At 50.6% G+C, this 18,275-nt stretch overlaps 1 long non-coding RNA gene across 1 annotated transcript in view; it reads right to left on the bottom strand.

Moving 5' to 3' along the window:
• Nucleotides 1-18,275, bottom strand: part of LOC135420722 (uncharacterized) — a 128,861-nt gene that overhangs the window by 1,241 nt on the left and 109,345 nt on the right. The window contains exons 2-3 of the long non-coding RNA XR_010433693.1: nt 3,382-3,600; nt 77-2,065 (exon numbers count right to left, since the gene is read on the bottom strand). This is a non-coding gene — a long non-coding RNA (uncharacterized LOC135420722). The remainder of the gene's footprint in view (nt 1-76; nt 2,066-3,381; nt 3,601-18,275) is intronic.

Genomic DNA, 18,275 nt, shown 5'->3' with positions numbered 1-18,275 from the left:
CTGTAACACACTGTCTGCCCTGGTCTGGCTCCAGTGTGCCCATCACTGTGGGGTCTGGCCATCAGCAGCAACCCACCTTTGCTCAGCTCTGGGACTTGGATCAGGAGGTCTGGAAGGTCTGTGCTGTCTCACAGAACCATAGAATGGGTTGGGTTGGAAGGGATCTCAAAGATCATCTCATCTCCTCAAGGAAGAAGGAGAAATGGGGGTTAAATTGGCCACTGGGGTTCCACAGCTGGAAGCACAAAACATCCCTGCAAATGGTGGTGATGTGGCCACTAGAAGCTTTTATAAGCCTTACTGAATGAGCAGGTGCTTCCCATCCTTCCCAGCTGCTACTGGGAGGGTGGCACCACACTGACCAGCAGCCTCCTGGCTCAGCCAGCCCTGGTGGCATCTCTGAGGCAGATGAGCCAAGATTTGCATGCCTGATTTGTAAAGCACCTAAGGAGTCTTCAGGGATCAAAGTCACTACAAGATGATAACGTGTAAGCAACAGGAACCTGGAGCCCCAACAGAGAAAAGAATGAATTTGCTTTTTTTCCAGCAGTGTGCCAATCTAGAAGAACCAACCTGAAGCATCTGTGCAGGTGGGGAGGGGGGAAATTTTTGCTGGTTTCAGCTTTCTGTTCATCTTCAAACAAAAGATCTTGTGTTTCTTTCTCCACAGCAGGTTTCACAAGCATTGATTTGTTCTTTTCTCATCTCTAACCCAGCTTTCCTTTATAACTTTGAAACGAAAACATTTTTTTAAAAGCCTTTTGCTTTTGCTTTCCTTTTTAAGATAGCCAAAGCAAAATGCTCTTTATGAGCTTCCCCTCCCACCAGTGTTTAACCAACATTTTCAGCGAGCTAAACACGAAACCACAAACGAATAAGGTACAAACAAAAAGGATGAAGTTGAAGGCAAGGCACGCTCCAGGGACTGCAGATCCCAGTGCAGAGGCTGGGAGTAGTGCTCCCCCAGGAGAGGCAGGGATGCACAGAGGTCTCAGCCCTCGGAGGACGATGCCAAGCTGAGCACAGCTGAGCAAGCACATTGGGAACAGAAGTCTCAGTCTGAACCTGGTTACCAGGACTGACAACCAGTGGTTCAGGAGACAGCAGAGAGGTGAAGGGGGGGTCTCCATGACCCTGGACACTGATTGTCCAAAAGAGCTGCTTACTTAGTTGGCTCCAGTTATCCCTTTTAATGCTGTAACAAAAACAGTTAATTCAACACACATAGATTTAAAGGAATACTAATAGCCAAGTGCAATGAGGTATTTGCAGTACAACACAGGGCCCCAGCAATCAAAGAGGGAAATCAAGTCTTTCACTGTCAAAAAAAGCTTGAGAAAAACAAAAGGGGAGGGGGAAATGATTTCTTTTCCATGGAATGTCTCAGCATTTTTCCCAGCCCAGCCCTGCCACACAGCCCCACATATATCCCCAGCCCCATCACTTCTGCTGCCCCAAACCCTCCTGGATGAGGCCACACTGCTGCCCTACATCCAAGCTGCAGCTCAAATCCCACATTAGCAAGTGTGCCCCACGCTCTGTGGCACTGCTGCCTGCCACACACTTTGTTACCCACACTGATTTTTTTAATCTTTGATGCTTTGTGAACTGGATAATTTTTTTTTCCGGTCACCGTGTGATTGAAGCAGATGGATGGAGCAGAAGAAAAGCGTCTCGGAGTGGCCAGTAACTCAGCTCAGCCATTTTCATGGCTGGTAAAGATGAGAAAAAAAACAAGTCCAAAGAATAAACCCTCTTTCTCTCCTTTGCTGAGATTTACAGTCTGTTTCTATTGCAGTTTAATCAGAGGTGAGAGAGCAGAGGCTGGGTTCCAGCACTGTTCTTCAGGGAACCGTGGCCCCTGTGTCAGAACCAGACAGCACTTTCCACTTGTTTCTTTTGAATAAGGGTAAATACAAAGCACTTTATAAAAGAGCTTAAAAGAGGTAGCAAAAAACCCAGGAAGAGATGTGTTTAGGGCATGGAGGGCAAACATGCCTTACCTCCTCTGCTTCCCAGACTGGGAGCCCCATGGGGATCTCCATGACCGGCAGCGTGCGTGGGGCTGCAGCAGGGAGGAGGGTGAGGGATTCATCAGCACTTCCAACCTGAGAACATCACCTGCCCCAGGCCCTTCCCTCCCCACCAGCTCCACATGTCCCTCCCTTGCCATGGCCCATGGCTGGCAGGTGTCAGCTCTCCCCTCTGCCTCCCAGGCAGGAGCAGCTTTATGGGCACCCTGTGGGACAGACATTTACACCCACCAACTCCCTGACCCTCCTCATCAACCCCTGTACCCTCTCGGCTCCTCTCCATGGATCACCAGAGGCACATAGAGCAGCACAAAAGACCTGCAGCCCCCCAGTTCCCTGCCTGCAGCCCCTGGGTTCTCTGCCTGCAGCTCCCCAGCTCTCTGCCTGGGTTTGCTGCCTTCCCCTGCTTCTATCAGGCCTTATCACACTTAATTTTACTCCTTCTCTCACTAACTGCCCTCTCTCTCTTATCTCTCCTTCAAAGCCAATATTTTACTCCCTTTTTTCCTCCTTATCACTCTCTCTTTTTTTTTTTTTATATTTTCTGCCTTCTGTGCTTCTCCCTTGCTCTCCTGCCATTTCTCTCTATCAAGAGCTCTTCTCTCTCTACCACGGCTGTGCTTCCCACAGTCCCTTCCACACACAGGTTTCTCCCCCAGTCTCTGCCTCTCTCCTCCCCTGTCAGGGGTCTCATCGTGCTCCCACCACGCCGAGCAGCACAGTGGCATGGAGGGAAAAAGACCTTTGGGCTTCGATTCCTTTTCTCCTTTCTCCCTTCCCCCCTCCTCCTTTCCCCATCTCCCCCTTCCTCACTCCCACATGCTCTCCAGCCCTGCCCAGCTGGTTTTCCATGAGACAGGGCAGGGACTGGGCAGTGCAATGCCCTCTACCAGGTTTTTGCAGGACATGGTAGCGGAGAAGGGATTTGAGATGCAGGAGCTCAATGCCCTGGAGGACACAGCTGGGAGAGCAGCCCTGCTCCCCCTCTCCCTTGCCCTGGCTCCCTCAGGAAAAGCAGGCCTATTGCTTTCCTCTCTTTTTCCTGGATCTGTATCTGCACAGTTATGATAGGTTTACTGTGATTCTATTGGTTTATGATTAAAACCCATAAATTTAACTAGGTCTTTTTCTTGTTTTCCATAATCCGCAGTATTCAAGGCAATTCAAATTTTAACTGGGAAGCATGGGCTGTGCAGTCAGGTCCCAGTGTAATGTGGAATGGTTCATTTCCCAATCCACCCCCATTACTGGTGGTACTAAAGAAATGTTTTCCCGTGAAAGAGGTTTTCCCTCAATTCTCTTGAAAAACATCCTTACCCGAGCAAAGGATCAGAGGAACGATACAAACCTTGACTGAAACACAGTGTCCCCCACCACTGTGCTTTGTTCCCATCCTGAGGTTGCTAAGCAGAGTTTCCCTGTGGATTTAGGTAGGTGCTGAGGGTCTCAGGGTGACCAGGCTGGGGTGAACAGGATGGCAGGTGTGGGTCCCTGTCAGCTGCCCTGTCTCAGCTCCCATCACCAGGCAGTGGGTAGCTCCAGCCTCTCCAGAGGTTTCATCATGTGCCTGTAACGATCCAGATAATAAGACATTTCATTCAAATGAGCAAATTTATTCCAGTGGCACTTTAATAACAAAATCAATAAAAGTACACTTCCCAGCAGGGCTTTATCATATGCTAAAACTACAGCATATTGCCTGGATATACTAAATTTTCTCCCTGAAATAAAGTGCAAAGTTTAGAAGACAGATGACGCCATTTGCAGCACTAGTAGGATAATATCCTAATAAATCCATGGCCACCTGGGCACTTCAGAGTTGTCACACACTGCACTTTGTGGCCACTGAGAACTTCCCAATGACAGTGAGAACTAGAATGAGAGCTCTGCTCCTGGGGCTCACGGTGCAGATGTAGGGAGTGTGGGCTCTGAAGCACAGCCCTGTGTCATCAGAGCAACGAGGCATCCATGCACACAGACCAGCCAGGGTGGAATGCCTGCATGGGAACATTGTGGACCTGGTTATCAGTGCAGGCAACCTTTTCTGTTGTGGCTCTCTCTGAAAGAAGCAGCTCTGATCAGGTGGAACACTGAGCAACCCAGCTTGGGCACCAGCCACTCCATGTGGTGGGGACCAGGCTGGCCTCTCCCAGCAAAGCTCCTTGGTGCCACCACTAAGCTAGAAAAGAGATAGGACAGTGAGGAAAGGCTGCTGGCCCTGCAAGCCCAAGGGGCAGCAGCACCCTGGGAAAGGCACCTGCCTAAGGAAGCATCCATGTAAAGGGACAGGTGCTGCTCTGCCCGGTGCTGTGCACTCCTCCATGCAGATCCCACCTCTGAGCCCTGCACTGGGCTCTGTAGTGCTTTCCCATGGGCCATCCCTCTCACTCCCTCCCCACCTCCATCCCCCTCAATTACCGCTTGCTGCTTCATCGCTGTTTCCCATATCATCACACTCCAGCACCTTGCTTGACATGAGATTATGGCTCTTCCCTCCTCCATCATCCTCCCAGATCGTCATCCATCAGCTCTCCAGACCCTGCCCTGTTCCCAGCCATTCCCATCTGCCAGTCAGCCATTTCCCACCAGCCCTCCTCTCCTCCTCATCCCGTCAGCTTGTGCTTCCAAGCCTATCAGTGTTCCCCAGCCTTGAGTGCTGCGAAACTAATTAGCTCACTACAAAGATTGAGGAATAATTAGGGACTCCACTGAAGGCACAAAACTAGGGCATCTTGCCTTAAATAAATGCAAGCATCTCTGCGCTCTGCTGACGGCCTGCAATTGCTTCAGGCAGACGATTACACGACTCACTGTCCCTCGGCTCCCACTCCAGGCATGTTCTCCAGAGGTGCCTCTGCCTTCATCTCGCCCTTTAGACAGGTGCTTTCTGGGTTTTTTGGCTTATGTCCCTGCATCTAAAGCCAGCTCCTCCCCAGAGCTCCACAGCTTGCCAGGCACCCAAAGCAAGCAGGCAGCATTCCTGGGGACGCTGGTGCTGCAGGTTTGGGTGCTGCCTCCTCAGCAGATCACCATCTCCATCTCTCTCAGGGGGAAAGCTAGAACTAAGCATGGAAAATAGCAAGGAAAATGTTTGCAAAACTTCTTTTCCAAATGCGTATGCTGGGTAGAAGAGAGGCCAAAACAGCCTTTCCCCTGGGCAGTTCCACTGAGTTGGGCAGGGGTCTGCCCTGCCCCATACTGGAGTCCCTAAAGACAGGGTGAGAGAGGAGGAGGATTTGGGGTCTGCACAGATCCTACTTCCTCAAGCACAGACCATGCTGGGCACTCCCCACCTGAGCATGTGGAAGCCCCTGGTGACACACAGGGCTTCCCTGTAATCCTGTACCTCCCACCGTGGAAATCCCCCTCCCTCCTGCCTCCACCAGGTAATGAGCAGGAGGCAGAGTCAGAGGCAGCCCAGAATGAGGCATCTCTGACCTTCACCACTCACTCATCTCCCGGTGCTGTGAACGATCCCTCCTCCAGCCATTGTCTGTGCCTGAAGGGGTCCACACAGTTTTGGCACTTACTAACAATATTTAATAACAACCTGACACTCAGCCCCTGTGTCTCACCCAGAAATCTGAGGCAGCCTGATAATGTCCTCAGTTGTTTGTGGAGGAGCAGTGCCTGCTGCCTCCCAGGGAAAGATGTGATGGGGCGTGGGCAGACAAGCCCTACTTTAGGCCCTGCAGAAGAGCCTCTCCAGCTCCTGTTCCCTCTGAGCCTGGTCTGTCCAAGCTGAGCATCCCCTCCTGCCCTCAGCCCACCCCTGTGGTGAGGTGGCCACAGTGGGAAAGGACAGGTTCTCACCTTAGGGACCAATCACCAAAAGGACCTCATGGACCCAATGATACTTCACACAGAGCCTCAGCCCCTTCCATCAGAGGCCTTATGGCCTCGTGGATTTGGTTTGTTCTCAGGGGTTTTGTGGCCTCAAATCCCCAGCCACAGAAGTGGCAGGGAAGGAGCAGTGGGAAGGGGGTCCTAATGTGACAGCCTACATCAAACTGACCCCCATCTAGCCACAACTCCTCCTCAGTGGTGCAAAGAGGTGAAGTATCAGGCGTCCATCCCCCACAGGAGGTTCCCTTCCCACATCTAAGGACACAGGCTTGTGGAAGATGAAAATCTTCAGCTTTTTGTATGAGGATTTGGGATACAGGGAAGGTTCATATCCTGAGAAGGGCCACACTGAGCCAGCCCCAGGGCCATGAGCCTCAGGACCCCCCAGGCAGGGGTCTGTGGCAGAGGGAAAGCCCAGGTGAGTACAGAGGAACCCCAGCAACCCTCCTTCTGTGCAATCCCTCCCAGTCTCGGGCAACCCGAGGTTATGGAGCTGCTGAGCCACGCAGTATCTGCACCATTTATTTTTTTTTTTAGTCCTTAACAAATCTTTCTTCCTCAAAGTCGTCTGATTTCATTTTGTAATGTACTCATGCCCCTGGCCCGCAGCTGGAATTGTAGCAGTGGGTGCCACACCCGGATCCTGCTCTCTGCTGCCAGAGAGGTGCATTTGCTCAGCGCACCCTGCACTGCACATATGGAATTACACTGCAAGTGCAGCTCCCTTTTTTCCAGCTCTGAAGGGTTAAGGATTTACAGAGACCAGGTGAAGCTAGGCAGAACAGGCAGGGCTGGATCTGCTGGATCTGCACCCGCAAATGGACTGGAGCAGCTGCTCCCTTCTCCTAGGTGGCCACTTAAAGGGACAATGCCAAGGTTGATTAGACCCCAAGCCTCGGCCTGCCTTTTCTTTCTCTTTTCTTTCTCCTGGGGCTCACAAGTGTTGACAATTCCAACAGAATGAGAACTCAGGACAAAACACAAGAGTGAGAGCTTCAAACACCTTCATCTAACAACCCTTCCCAGGTAGGCTGGCAAGGCAGCTTAACATTGCCTGCTCCACAGCAGCTCAACAGCCCATAGTGACCTGCTCCTCAAACCATGGGGGAAGAGACCCACAGCATTTTATATTCCCATGTTTCTCTCTCTCTCTGTGAGATAGACAAAATCACCTCAAACAAACCATCTTGCTCAGTGACAAGAGGGTTCTGCTCTGGCATCTTCCAAGGAGAATGAGAAGCTCCCTGAAAGTCTGGGGTGGTTTGGGATCTGTGTGGAACTGGAGGTTCCTTCTGTCACAAGGCCCTCACAGATGGATGCTTAAGGCAGCAAACAGACAGACATCTTTATCCTGCAGTACAAGTGGAGCTGTTCTTGTCTTTCAAACAGACACCTAATCATTTTTAAGATCTCTGCCTCAGAACTATCTTTTTGATAAAACTAATCACAGGCTTAAATTACAGATAAATACCCAATATTAAAAGAACAGTTTGAAAAAGAGGAAAGGGGTAGTTTAACAGTGCTCATTTTCTCTGCTTTTCTATGGCACACATCTTGGGCTATTTAACTGTAGAGCTTGTGGATCTTCATTCTGACAGCTCTCTTTTCTTTCAGATGGGGCTTCCACAAATGTTTCCGCTGGTTTCTTTCCCTGCTCTGCCTCCATTAACCGAATTATTGCAGCAATCACTGTCTCCAGCTGAGCAGAAGAAGCAGGCATGCTAAGGGCTGTGTGAACACACACAAAGGAATCAAGCCAGTGCTTAGAAGGCTGGACCCAAAGGCATCTACACGGGGAATGGGGGACTCACAGGTACCTGCAAAGGATCTGGGCTATAATAGCTCAGCAAAGAAGAGGAGCTGGAAAAAAAAAAATCAAAGCTTCAAGTGGCTCAAGAGACCCGGCGAGGACAGAGGTCTGTGCCCACAGCTCTGCCAGCCCTTGTGCTGCCAGCCAGAGGGATGGAGCTGCTGTTGGGCTGGCAGGAATGATCCGGCTCTAGGTGCTTTTAAGCACTGCACAATCCAGGCTCACGCTGGTTTCTTCTGCTCTGCAGGGAAGAACGGCTTTGATCAACAGAAGATTGCTGAGTTAATTGTAATGATATTCTAATAAAGCTAGGGAGATTAATTATGGTTCTTTATCAGCGTTGGCCCTCTGCCAAGGGTTTGCAAAATTGTTTTCCTCTGTTTCTTGTCATTTGAATTTAGGAGAAGAAAGGAGGAAGTTGGGCGCCTCATTTTCCTGCAGCAATCAGGAGAGTGGCCTCGTGCCCTGCTCACACTCGCTCGGCGCGCTGACGGAGGGGAGCGGGGGGTGCAGACAGGGAAAGCAAATGGAGAGCGACAGAGCAAACCAATTAGACGTGATGCAGCACAATTACGCTCCTCGTCAACAAGGGGGCTGGTGCAGAGAAGCACAAAGGAGCACGGCGATGGCATGCGACCACAGACTCCACGGTGGATAAACCCGAGGCATGTTACACCTTTCCAGGCTGGGGAAGACAAGACACAGTGCTCGCCCTGAGGGCTCACGGCAGCGGTGCTGACAAGGGGCAGAAAAGCCCCCTGGCCTTCATTCTTGCTCGTACCACACCAGCACAGCAAAGTGAGTGTCCAGAGAGCAGCCAGAGCCCTGCTAAGTGGCCTCGGGGAACATGAGACTCAAACTTTCCTATTTCACCTGACAAATAGCTGTTCCTTCCAGGGAAGATTTAGCAGTGCCCAAGCAGGTGAGAGACAGACCTGCAGAGGAATGATCCGAACTGGAAGGCAGCTGATCAATCAGGCAGAGCTGCCTGTCTTGCTCATGGAGAGGGGTGAAGAGGCCCTTCCTGCAGCTGGCTGGCACGAGGTGTGCTGGTGGAACAGGCTTTGAGTGAAAGCAGGGAAGGCAACACGCTCCTCACACAAACCAGAGAGGAAGATGAGAATTAAAATAATACCACTTGCTTTTCAGCAGGCAGTACGGCAGTACCAGAAACTTCCTACTGATGGGTCAGGGCTTGTAGCTTTGAGGAGGAAACATGCCACCATCAAACCCATGCCTTCAGCTCTCCATGGGCACCCACAGAACATACAACAGATCCAGAGGCATTTCCCTGAATGGCTCCAGGAAGATGACACGTTGCCACTGCTCATGAACCACGAAGACAGACTGGAGGTCTAAATTAAGATTATACCTATTATTCCTGCCAAATGGAACATTCCCAGGTTTTATGCACCTGAGACATGCTCAGGTAGGAGCAGCCTGGCAGGGCCTCTGCTCTTTCTGCAACAGTGAGGCTGGCACGGGGCACGGTGCATTCCCAAAGGCATTCGTGCAGGATGGAAATTTGGCAAGAGCAGTCACGGAGCACCAACCTCCACATGCAACACGGCCACTGACAACCTCAAACTGCCTTTTGAAAGTGCACCGAGCACTTTTTGCCTGCAGAAGGACGAAAACATGACAGCAACATCCTCTCTGTGCTAAACCAGAGGACTAAGAGCAAGGTCACAACAGGGTAAGAGCAGGGTCCGTTTTTTTGTACCATCAGCCCTGATAACAATAGAGATAATTCTTTGGGGTTTTCAATGACCCGTAAAACCATCTCACACCCAAAATGTTTCTTTCCAACCAAGAGGAAAAATTGCTGATCTAAATACTTTTCTCCTGGAACACGACAGAAACAATTATTCACTTAGGCTTTTGTAAAGACTATTGAGTTTGGCAAAGTGTCGCTCCAGGGGCAAAATAACCTGAAAAAAAAGTTTCAAAAACGTTTAAAAGCTCCATTTTTTTTTTTTAGATAAGGAAACTTCAGTTTTCCCATTTCAGAACAAGTCCTTACACTGAATCTGAGCTTATTTTAAACACAAAGAAACAAACAAAACATTAAGAGAACAATTACCAAGATGAACAACACCAGAAAGCAAAGTGTTGCAGAACCTTCCAGCAAAACCTTCCACCCCAAGAAAATTTGTCCTTTTATACAGATTCTGGGTGACCAAAGTATTTCAGCAGCTTAAGATATTCCTTAAGAAGAAAATCTAATTTCCAGCTGCCTGGAGCCATTATCCCTGCCAAAGGTTCTGGTACTGGTCCCTCTCAGATGGCCAAGGACTGCACCCACTGCTCTGTCACGCACTACCCAAGATTCCCTATAAATAAAATTATCAGCATTGGCTCTCGTGTTCATTTCACAGGCGGCTGCTCCGCTGACAGGTTTCACACGTTGCTACTGTGTCTTGTCAGCTTTATACTCTCAGGCCAATGCCAGCTCACCAGCTCTGATGTATATACATAAAAATAAATGGCTCAGAAACCCCAATAAAGTGACAGATAACATAATGGGACCTGGCTTCAGAAAATAAGCTTCTTTATGGAACCTCTGCGCCTCCAAATTTGATTTATGCCATGCGGGGCTGCCTCTTGCCGATGGTCTGGGGAGGAGAGCTTGCCCGTGCTCAATTCCTGCGGGCAGTGAGGGGACAGTTGCTGATTAAGAGCTGCCTTTAGGGCTCCTACCCTAAGACTGGCAGTATTGGTGGCAGGAGCAGAGAGCAGAGCTTCCCACAGGCTTTGGGCGATGTGATCTTCCCCCGGCTCCTGCAGGTGCTCAGTGTTTTTCCCAGCACCCACCCCAGCCAGGTCCAGTACCTGCCCCCCCTGCCCACCTCGGGGAAGCTCCTCTCACCCTCTCTGACCCTCATAACTCCCCTCCTTGTGCTTTCTGGCCTTGCCCACACGGTCTGCAAGCTGGAGGTAGCTGCGAAGAGCTCAGAGCTTCAGCAGCTGACAGAGCATATGAAGTTAAACCAGACAGTGCCTAAAGGAGACCATGTGAGCTTCAAAGGGGAGAGCTCCTGATGGCATGAGCAGGTCCTCCTGGTAGCCTCTTTGCTCTGGGCTGCAGATGGTCCTTATTCAATCTCTTTCTAGAGGAGCTTCCTTGCAAACAGGGATAATCCTTCATTTGATGTTTGCTCCCTTGGATATCGCTGTTCACAGCAAGCACTGCAATTTGTGTTTATTCTTGCCAAGCCATGTTTATTCTTGAGCTGCTTTGATTGTTACAGTGAAGGCTGGGATGGCTCTTTCAGTCAAAGTGCCTGTTTCCAGGGGGCTAATAATGAGAGAATGTCAGTCTGCAGGCACGAGGGAAAAGATCACAGCCCCTCCTCTCTCAGCAAACAATCAGCCACTGCCAGACCCCACGCTTTGCTCTTCTCAGTCTTTGATATGCAGCTGGGAGATCCTTCGCTCCAGCCTCAAGTGGAGGTGCCAATTGGATGCCAGCCCCACTGCCATTCCTGCAGAGGGGCACAGAGACTCCCGGGAAAAGCCTCATGGATGCAGTGTATAGATGCCATGCCACCCAGGGATTCAAGCAGCCCTGTGCCACGCACAGGATAAATGCCTGGTGTGGGGTGAGCCCAGCAGAGCCTGTGTGGTGGAGCTGGGCTGCTGGGACAGACACACAGGGCTCCTGACCCACTAAAGCATGGCAGAATAACCCGTGGGCACAGAGAGTTCCTGCTGCAGGTGCTGGGTCATTCACTGCCATGACTGGTGCACCCAGCAACTCCTGTCCAACTCCCAGGCTCCCATGTGCAGAGGAAACCCCCAGCTGACTGCTGCCAAGCATGAACCTCACCTGGAGAGGAAGAATTCACCTGCAAGATGCAAGATCACACACAGACCCGCCGCAGCACAGCAAGGGGACCTCTGGCTCAGGTGGCAGCCACATGGCTCCCCATTCCTTGTTCCAATCTCCAGGCCTTCATCCCATTCAGATTTTAGTCAAACCTTACATTGTGCTGTCATTTGTCGGGGCTTAGTACCAAGGAGGGCTGTGGGGGAGGTTTCCCCTCAAATTAAATAATTAAAATGTTTTTCTCAGGCTAAATAATTTTAATTTCCCCCCCAGCAGACCAGTGGCAATAAATATTTAATACATTCCTTGCTTGACTGCATCCAGCGTGTTACCATTTTAGAAATCATTTTATTGTGTGTATTTTTCTTCTTTTAATTACAGTCACCTGGTATCAAACCACTTCAATAAATAATCAAAGGCAGGGGAGAGACAGGGCATCCAGGATGCTTCAGGAGAGGCGTGTGGTGCTACCTGCATGGAGAGGTAGGGATGGAGGGGAGGGATGCAGGGGAGGGATGCAGGGGAGGGATGCATCCCATGCTGGCAGCCACTGTCACTTACTGCTTGGTGCTTACAGCTGACCCTGACCTTAATGCTGCAATCCTGGCAGCTGATTTGGGTTACCAAAATGACAACTCAGGAAGGGACATGGTGCTTATCCAGCTCCAGTGCAAAGGTCCATTCTGCCAATACCCTCTCTGGCAGGGGCCAGCAGCAAGTGCCAGGGGATGGTGTGAAAGCCAGCCAAGTGTGCACTGATACATCCCCAGGACACTCCTCCAGCCGCTGGCAATCTGCTGCCAAGGGACTTCCTGAGTCAGGTATCCTATCTCTCTCCATAAAGCCCTCAATGCATTTATTTTTATTTTCTTCTAGGAATTTCTCTAATTAGCAGGATAGCCTGAGCACTTCTTAACTGTTCTCTGTCCAAACCAGCCACTGATCTCCAGGTAGAGGCGCCCGCTGTGCCTGCAGTGATATGTGGGCTGCCAGCGATGCTGGGTGCAGCAAGGGGGGATATGTGGGAGCAGAGGTCACACACTGACCTCCCATGCTGTTGGAAGGTGGAAAGTTGGGAGCCCCAGCGCTTCACCACATGGCCAGATCCTGCCATCCCCACAGCCCCCGGGCTCATGGCCCCAGTGGCCTGGCAAGGAGAGGGTTAGCAGCTCCTGCGGCTGCCACCACAGCCAGCCTGGTGAATGGCATTAGCAAAAATGAATATAAATACTACATGAGGCTAATAGGATCTGAGGGGAGCTCCTTAGACAAGTTGATTTCCAAATTGGACTGACTTTAACCTCACATAAATAAAAATGAACGCTTATAAAATATGGTGGAAAAATCCATAAGGGCAGATGAAGGCATTGATGCGTTTTTCTCTTCCTCCTGCACTTGCAGTACAGAGCAGGGCTCCACATGCTGCTCAGGATCACCTCAATCCTGTCCCTGCTCCAGATTAGTCCAGGCAGATTTTGTCTAGGGCCAGACTTGGTCTACAACAGCAGATGTTGCCCTGGGGTGTCCAGGGAGGTTCACTGGCAAGGTTCAGGGCCAGGGAAGCTCCCCTGGGCCAGCTCCAGGCATGATGGAACAGGCAGCAAGCGAGGTGGGGCAGGGGTTCAATCTGCCCCCCATCAGAACTGAGCTGTACAAACCCAGTGCAAGCCAGCCTCCATCTCTGGTGCCAGAGAAGGTCCCTTTCCAATATTCAGACACCGCTTTTCACTAAAGCTGGAGGGACATAACTTTTCCACCCAGCCTGACAAATTCAGCTTGAATTCAGCACTGCTTTCCTAAAGCATGGCATCACACATCACACAGGCATAGAGCCAAGAGGGTCTCACATACCTATATTTCTTTAGGCAACCACTGTTAAGAAAAAGCCCTGCCCTGAAGGTCTTCACACTAAGCAGAAGTTGAGAAGAACCAGCAGGAGAAAACAGGGTCCCTGCCTGACAGACAGGCAGTTCCTGCACTTGTGCCCAAGCCCTCACTACCAATCTGGGACAGAGGCTGGCACAGGAGGGGTGAAGGGCAGGGACACATTTCTGCAGGGTGCACCCAGGAGCTGATCTTTGAGCAGGAGGTGCTGGAGCAGAAAGCAGAGAGCTGGGAGACACAGTGAGCGCTGGCAGAGGCTGTCACCGGAGGCTGACTGACAGTGAGAAACCACGTGTGGAGAGGGACTATGAGGTTAACAGCAAAGAAAACTGTGAAAGGGCTGGAGAGCAGAGACAGGTAACTGCTGTTTGCCAGCAGGAACCAGCAAAAGCAAGTAAAGCATGGGTGACACAAGCAAAATGACAGGCACAGAAAATGATCCTTGCAGCACAGCTCTGAACAGGCAGGAGTGGGAGAAGATTGCATTTGTCAAGACCAGAGAAAAGGATGTTGAAGGAACTGAGCCGTGAGACGATGACACTCCAGATGAGAGTTTCAGCTGTACCTTAGCAACCCGAGGCAGGGGAACGAGGCAGGGCAGCACAGGCACCTCCACAGGCAACACCGCGCTGGCCCTTGGAGCAGTAACCTTCAGGCAACCACGGGGTGCTTGCACATGGATGCTGAGATCCAGGCCCAGGCAGAGGACCAGGCTTGGGGAGCTGTTCCTGAACCCAATCATCTGCTGGCATGATAAAGATCTTCAGATGGATAAGACAAATCAAGAGGTAGACAGAAACCCAGGAAAGGCGATTTGGGTTGCCAAGGGAGGACAGGTCTCCAAGAGGTCTGTGGGATGAGGGATCAGGAGGAGGGAAATGTTCTGCTGTTGCCAAGGAGAGCTTATCAGCATCAGGGAAAGCAGGGCACGGGGCCAGCCCTGTGCTTGAACCATAGGACCAGAAACAGCCAGCAGTCATCGACAGCATGTCCAAAAAGCTCTGGGAACTGGGGGCAAGAAAGGAGTGGGTGAGAGCTGATGGGGTCTAAGGTAGAAGGGAAGAAAAACAGATCTGTCTGGGAAGGGAAGATCAAAGGGGAAAGAGGTAGGGAATCATAGTGCATGGAAAAATTCACTGCACCCCCACCTGTAAGCTCAGCCAAGCCTCCCACAGGCACCAGATGAGAGGCATCAGGAGCTAAGGCCCTAAACCAGCCAGCTCCGAAATCCTAGTAATGGCAGCAGCTCCTCTATAAAAAGGGGTCTGGCCTCCCAAAAATAATGTGGACAATAACAAAGTGGAGCAGCCTTAAATATCCATTTCCTCCACATAAATAACATGGCCTATAACTCTGGCTTTACATGCAAATATTTACAAGGCAGAGAATCTACAAAAGATAAACAACTTCTGGGCTACTTGGGACAGAGACAAGGAGCTTGGAAATGAGCTCCTCTTGCCTAAAGTAAGCAAGGTCCCTGGAAAAGAGAGATGGGTCCAGGGATCTGAACAACTAGCTGGCACCGGGGGCCACATGCCTCTCTGAAAACACGGGCAGTCATTTGATGCCTGAGAGATCTTTTCTCTGCTGCCACAGGCCAGCTCAGAGCTGGTTGTATGCAGGACCTGGTGTTCACGGTAGGCTTTGCTGACAGTCAGGGGAAAGGCTGCAAACTCTCAGCTCTGCTTCTGCCAGGAGACAACCTGGGGATGATGGAGGAGCCAGGGTCCAGCAGCTGGAGGTCTGTGCCCATCCATGAAAGCCAGGCTTGTCTAACCCACCACCCTGCCCATACCAGCACAGCAGGTTCTTCACCAGGTTCTTCACCAGGGCAAACATCTCAGCCTTGTGTGTGTTGTACTGGTTATGAGTCTCCCTGCCTCCAGCCCTCCCTGCCATCCTCCCTGGCACTGCTTCAACATATCTTTGAGAGATGCATCATTGCCAGACAACACCAACCCCAAGGAGACAGTCCCAAAAACGTGAGCAGCCCCGGCAGCTGGGGAAGCACCAGACACACAGCAGCTGCAGAGTTTCTGAGATAATACCGTGCACAGTTTTGGATCCATTAAAAAATGCAAAGCTTTTTGACCCAATTCAAGATTGAACAAAAACAACAAACCCAGGCCCATTTATTAAATCCTCCAAGGTTTCTGGAGGCTCAGAGCAACTTTCTAGGAGCAAGGAATTCCCGCCGCGTCTATCCTCTGCACTCACCGCTCATTATTCTTAGCATGGAAATTTTTCCTACCATTTCCAGGAGGTGCTTTGAGCTGTTTTCAGCTCAAAATGTTCTGTGCAGTGAATCCAGATTGGACTTGGTAGGCAAGGATAACAGGAGGCTGCAAGCAGGAACAAAAATCCCTCACGACACACATACAGCATAAAGGCACCTCCAGACTCGAAGAGTTACCACCTTCAGCCCACACCTTGCAGACTTCTTCTGAGCTTTACTGGTCAAGTTTTATTGAATTTAGCAGTGTGGGTCAGTGCAGGATCAGGGTGTGTGAGGGACACGTACATCTGGGAGCTTGGGAGTGCTGCAGGACACGGCGGGCACCCACTCACCTCCCCCCTGCCTCGGCGCATCGGAGCAGATCAAACACAAACCCACAAGGGGGTTCTTCTCTGAAAAACACTGTCATGGCTATTCCAGAAACAAAGGACAATTACAAGGGAAGACGCCTCCCTCTGCCTGGGGGAAATCAGATTGCTGCTTTCATATTTGGGCTGTGTCCTACCCATGTGCTGGGAGCCGGCGTGTTCCAACTCAGCGTGGCCACAGCACGGGATGGATGGCTTGCCCATGGCACAGCTCGGGGCTTGGACAAGTCCCCAGCCCTCTCATAGGGAATGAGGTGCAGGAGAAGGACCTATAGGGATTTCACAGCAGGCTCAGCCAGGGACAGACACAGAGATGTCGGGGGCAGACTAGGATGAAGGCAAGGGAAATTGTTTATAAAAGCGATGGATTTATCTTTCCAATTCTTACCTCTCGCCCCTAAAATGCAGGTTTCAACCCAAAGACATACAGGTCAAATTTGGAGACAAACCTCAGAAAAAGAAATGAAAATGAAAATTTTAGACCTGACTTGTTTTTCCTAGACATTTCTGAAAGAGAGCACTTTTCACTGAGGAAGCAAGCCAGCATGCACAAACAAGAAGCAAAATGAAATGACCCCAAACAAATCAAATGGATTTTCATGGTTTGTTTCTTCCTCGGGGTGTGTGTGAAGAGAAAGGGATCACTGTCAGTCTCCTAGAGACATTATTTTAACTGTTCTACTTCAGACACCACATTGAAAAACTGAATTATTCAGAGCTCTAATTGCAGCTCTGAGGAGCACTTCCCTTCCTTGTGCACCATCCTGGTGCACAAACTGCCCACATCCAGGGCACAAACTGGTGTTTTTCTCCTGCTTTCCCAAGGGATACAGGCTCTACCCACACCCAGAGATCATTGGGTACATATTCCCAACAGCACATCACCCTGGGGGAAGAGGGTTTTACAGACAAGCGTGTGCGAGTCCGTACATGCGCAAATGAACTTAGTGGGATGGAAGGAAGCACAAGAAATAATGAATCCCCCTGCACTCACTAAGTCCAAACAAATAGACTGAACTGGGAGCCTGATTTGCATTGGTTTGATTGAAGATGTAATTTGCCACTGGATAAATATGGTTGCATCCAAATCAAACCTTTAGTCCCTCAGATGTTATAACTCTTTCCTCTCTTCCCTCAGGGCTTGCCAACCTTTAAGGCTGACCAAGGATGATGCATTACAAGAAGGAATGGACTTAAATAAGATAAGGGCAAGAATAGATATAAGTAAAGACTTTCCATAAGGAAGAAGGAGATGTTTAAAAACACCTTAGAGAAAAGGTGCCATCACTAGAATGATCACAGCCAGTCCAGCCCCACATCCCTCACAGAAGATTATGGAGGTAATCACAGACAGAGCTGGCTCTACATTCCAAGGGGCTGGGGCTCTGTTTTCCCAGCAGCCTCCTGCTCAGAGCACTTTTTATCTACCAGAGCTCCCCTTGGTCTGTCCCATGGGTCCCCGTCAGCGTAGGCAGCTCTCCTGGCACCACCTTGTCACCATGGTTGCCCAAAGCAAGGTACATGACATCACATCCTCGGGGCAGGTGGGGGACATGCAGGTCTCAGTAAGCACACATTGCTAGGATGGGCCTCTGATAGAAACCTGAGCCCAAATTTAACGCTATCCAAATTGGGAAGCATTTCCCAGAGCTTTTCAGGAACTCAGAGCCTTGGCTCTGCTGTCTCTGCCCCAGTAAAGCCTGGTGAGGTTCAGAGCTTTCCTCCTCTGCTTGTGTCTCCCTGGCTTATCACAGACACTGTGCTGCTGGAATTGACACTTGGATGCCTTCCTCAGGCTATTGCTGACTGGGTGAACCTGCTCCCCATCACAGACCCGCTACATGCTGAGCTCCCTCACTTGTTCTTTCCTCCCAATACCATATTTATGAGATCCCTCCAAGGTCTCTGTCAATCGCTCAGGCAGCCTTGGCCACACAGCAGCTACCAGAGCAGTGAGGATCCTGCCAGCCTCTCAGGCAGGCAGCAGAGGGGAACCAGGGCCCAGCAAGAACAGATTGACTGGGGGGCAGAGGAGGACATAGCCCCCATCCTCAGTAGCTTCATCTCAAGGGACACCATGGTCCTTCCCCTCTGCCTGCCCCCACAACCCACAGCTCAGCTGCATCCAGGTGTCAGGTAGGACAGTGCCGAGCAGAGAAGACACAAGCCAGTGCAAGAGAAAGAAGAATTACAGGACAAACATGAAAAATTTGGCATTATAGCTGGGGAGGAAGTTACTTGCATGTTACTGAGCAGCTCTTGGCTTTGC

Source organism: Pseudopipra pipra, chromosome 12 (assembly GCF_036250125.1).
Source record: "Pseudopipra pipra isolate bDixPip1 chromosome 12, bDixPip1.hap1, whole genome shotgun sequence".
Classification (NCBI taxonomy): Eukaryota; Metazoa; Chordata; class Aves; order Passeriformes; family Pipridae; genus Pseudopipra; species Pseudopipra pipra.
This window is presented reverse-complemented; position numbering and strand designations above follow the sequence as displayed.